This window comes from Micromys minutus (genome assembly GCF_963924665.1).
Source record: "Micromys minutus genome assembly, chromosome: 4".
Classification (NCBI taxonomy): Eukaryota; Metazoa; Chordata; class Mammalia; order Rodentia; family Muridae; genus Micromys; species Micromys minutus.
In genome coordinates, this window is record NC_137973.1 from 19,590,426 (window position 1) to 19,593,849 (window position 3,424).

Consider the following 3,424-nt stretch of genomic DNA (forward strand, 5'->3'; position numbering starts at 1 on the left):
GGGGTTAAATATGGGCTCAGCAAAAGGAAGTAAATTTGTATCTTGTTCTTGTAATGATAGAGTACAAAAATCAGTCTTTTCATTCAATCGCTATGATAAGCTATACCTTAGGTAACAAGAAACACAATGGAATTTCAGGATGTAGAAAACCCATTGGCTGAATTATTTTATTGATGGCTATCGGATATGTTAACATCTGCATTTGCTATAATCAATTTTAATTACAAATACGAGAGATTCCTAAAGACTGGTGGGCTCTTCTGTATGTTGCACCTCCCACTACTCTGGGTCTAGCTCTTCTAGTGCTTACTTATGACTCTTCTTCCATCACAGGCCCTTGTTCTACCCAAACAGGTTGTTCCGACAACCACCTTAGTGGTAGGGCTGTTGGTGTTCTCCCAGCAGTGGCTTCCCTAAATAACATGGGAGAGCCCTCCTCTGCTGTGTCCTGCTTATGGACAACTTGGACAGTGCATAACTGTCCTTGATCATTTTATTTTCAGTACTGTCATCAGGAACATATATTTTATGGCTTGTTCCTGAAGTTGGAGAAAAGTTAATTGGTGCTTCAAATATGTTCAAATCATGTAACAAATCTCTTCCCCATAAATTTATGGCCATGTCAGTCACATATGGCTTAATTTTCCTATTTTACCTTCTGTCTATATACATTCAAGCCATTTTACACTTGGTTTTATCTGGGATAAGGTTACAATCCCTAGAGTTTGTATATCTACCTCCTGAAGAGGCCAGTCTGTAGGCTCAGATATTGGTTAAATTGTGGTTGTGCTTGCTCCTGTGTTTACCAATTTTTCAATTTCATTATTATTTATAAATACCTTTACTTTTGACTTCTGTTCATCTATAGAAGTTTGCCAAAAATTTCTGGTCCCTTCTGGTATTTGTTTTCTATTGAAGTTGCTCTGACTTTGATATTTGAGTTTTTAATTTCTATCTCCAGAGCAGTATTTTTAAATATTCTTTGGATGAGTTTCACCACTGTGGATCTGAGATCGCTGATTGGAATTTGATTTGGGGGCCTTTGAGAGGCCACATTGGAAATTTCCCAACAAGGTATTACTTGTTTGTGTCTTGTTGATCTACATTTATTAGTCCAATGCTGGCCTTTGCCATGCCTTCTGCATCTTTCAGAATAAGTTTGCTTTGCCCGAACTTCCTTTTGAAATGACCTTACTCACCAAAATTAAGATATTTGAGAGTTTGGATTTTCTCATAACCTTTAGAGATTACATCTATTAAAGCTACATCATGTATCTGTTTGGACTAGAGAAGGGAGGTGACAGGCAAAGTGAATGGGGGGGGAGCTGTACTTCCTGTGGAGATCCACGGATGCTGACAGGATTCATTGGCTACTGTCCCCACACCATGCACTGAGTTAAAATCAACAAAGAACACTAACTATGAAAGATCCAAGTCACAGCAGTAATAACCCATGCATCATCAATGACGATGTGATTATTAACGGTCATTCTCATGAAGAGGATAATCCATTGGCAGAGTATGTGGATGGAAAATGAAGAGGAATTATACAGACAAATAGAAGGGAGTTGTGGGATAAAGAATTTATTCAAAGCTGTTTTCAAGAAATGCTGGAAGAAGAACAAGAACATGAATGGTTTATTCGAGCCTGAGATCTCCACAAACTATGAACCAAATCCAAGACCAGCGTAATGACCTTATTATCAGTGCTGGCTCTTCTCTGGAAGATCTTGTGGGCAAGAGTAATCTGAATCCCAAAGCAAAGGAGTTTGTTTTTGGGGTGAAGTACTGACTTGTCTGAGTAGCTGGCTGCTTTCAGTGGATGTAGCAGTTTTCACACTGGAAAGGCAGTGTTAGAAGACTCATTGTAAAATCTCTCTCCTGTCACTGTGTTGTTACACTTATGCATTTCCAAAGTTTTTGTTAGTCTTGCATGCTTAATAAAAGTGCTGAGACTGTTACTAAGTAAGGAGCTGTCACATGGTTACTAGCTTAATGAAAAGACAGCAACTGAAGAAGCACCAGTCAACTGTGACAAAGAAACAAATTAAGTCACCTTCAAATCTCATTGATTGTCTTTGAGTCTAAACTTGTCTCTTAGGATTAGTTGACACTTTTTAATGTCTACACTTTGTAACAAACAAAAAAGTAAATAAGTTTAATTTAGGTTTTGACTGTTAAATAAATTTCTCAGTTGTATTTGTCCATCAATAAAACCTTTTCTGAAAAAAATCTGTTAACTTTTGAAGTAATTTCACAAGATTGTCTTTGACTGAGGTTACAGGTGTTGGTCAGATAGGAGCTAGTCTGTCTGCCTTTTTCCTGGTGTAGTATATGTTAGGAATATAGTTCTCCTTGTGTTATCCTTGAGGAAATACAATTTGAGGCTTCCATTTCTGAAGATTGATTGCATCATAGTATTACTTTTGTGCTCTTCCTTGATTTGTTAACCACCATGACTATAGTCTGCAGCAAAGTTTTCTTTTAACAAAGCTAGAACAGTTGTAGTTTCTTAAACTTCATTATCTGAGTAGGTTAAGCTGCCATATGTGTTCAATGTGAATAGTGTTTTTTAAAAAATATTATTTTCAAAAATATTTAAAAAATAAATGATAGAATTGGAAAAAAGCTACATCATACAGATGACAACAAATGCCAGCCATATTTTTAATCCATACATCTCTTGGTGCTGGTCTTGCCTTTAGCAGCCTGGTTACCTTTTTGCATTCAGCATTAGCATCTTCCAAAGCTGAAGAGTCAAAGCACTTACTAGTGCTTTCCTGAGTTGTGGATCTGATACTCTTCTGTCTACAGCTGAAGTCAATCTCTGTAAACAGTCAGTGAATCGTTATTTAGGACCTTGAATAATCTGAGTAAATGGTTGCAGTCTTTTTTCTTGTTTCTTTAGTTTTGTCTCAGGCTCTTAAAGCTGACACATGACATAATGCCAAGGTTGCCTCCTTCTATACAACTTACATCTGTAGCGCAGCATACAGACCCTCACCTAGCAACTGATCTTGGGAAATACTGATGCCTCTATCCCCGTTTCCCTGTTCTATCTTCTTAGCCTCTTCTCTCCGCCATGATCACCACTGTAACTGAGGACCAGGTTTCAATTTTGTTTCTATTGTCATATCTTTCCAGTCTTTCCATAATTCTGTTTTGAGTTGCCCAAGAATTTAATATTTGCTTCATGAATGGTGAATGCATACCACATGAGATGACACTTTAATTTTTTTTTCAAATCCAGCACATGGATGGAGTGCCACCCAATTTCTTCATAATCTTGGGAGTGGCCATCATCTGCTGGCACTTTTACAGGAACTGGATACATGAAGGTTGATTTTCTAACAACCTTTGGCTGGTTTTCATGACGTTCATTCTATGGTGGGGTGGTAGGCTCTGGTCTTAGCTCCTCTGTTCC

At 37.7% G+C, this 3,424-nt stretch overlaps 1 pseudogene across 1 annotated transcript; it reads left to right on the forward strand.

Annotated features, from left to right (window-relative positions):
• Positions 1-1,421: 1,421 nt before the first annotated feature.
• LOC308420380 (polyadenylate-binding protein-interacting protein 2-like) lies at positions 1,422-1,792 on the forward strand (annotated as a pseudogene). The gene has a single exon. The product of its transcript is annotated as a polyadenylate-binding protein-interacting protein 2-like (transcript).
• Positions 1,793-3,424: the final 1,632 nt, after the last annotated feature.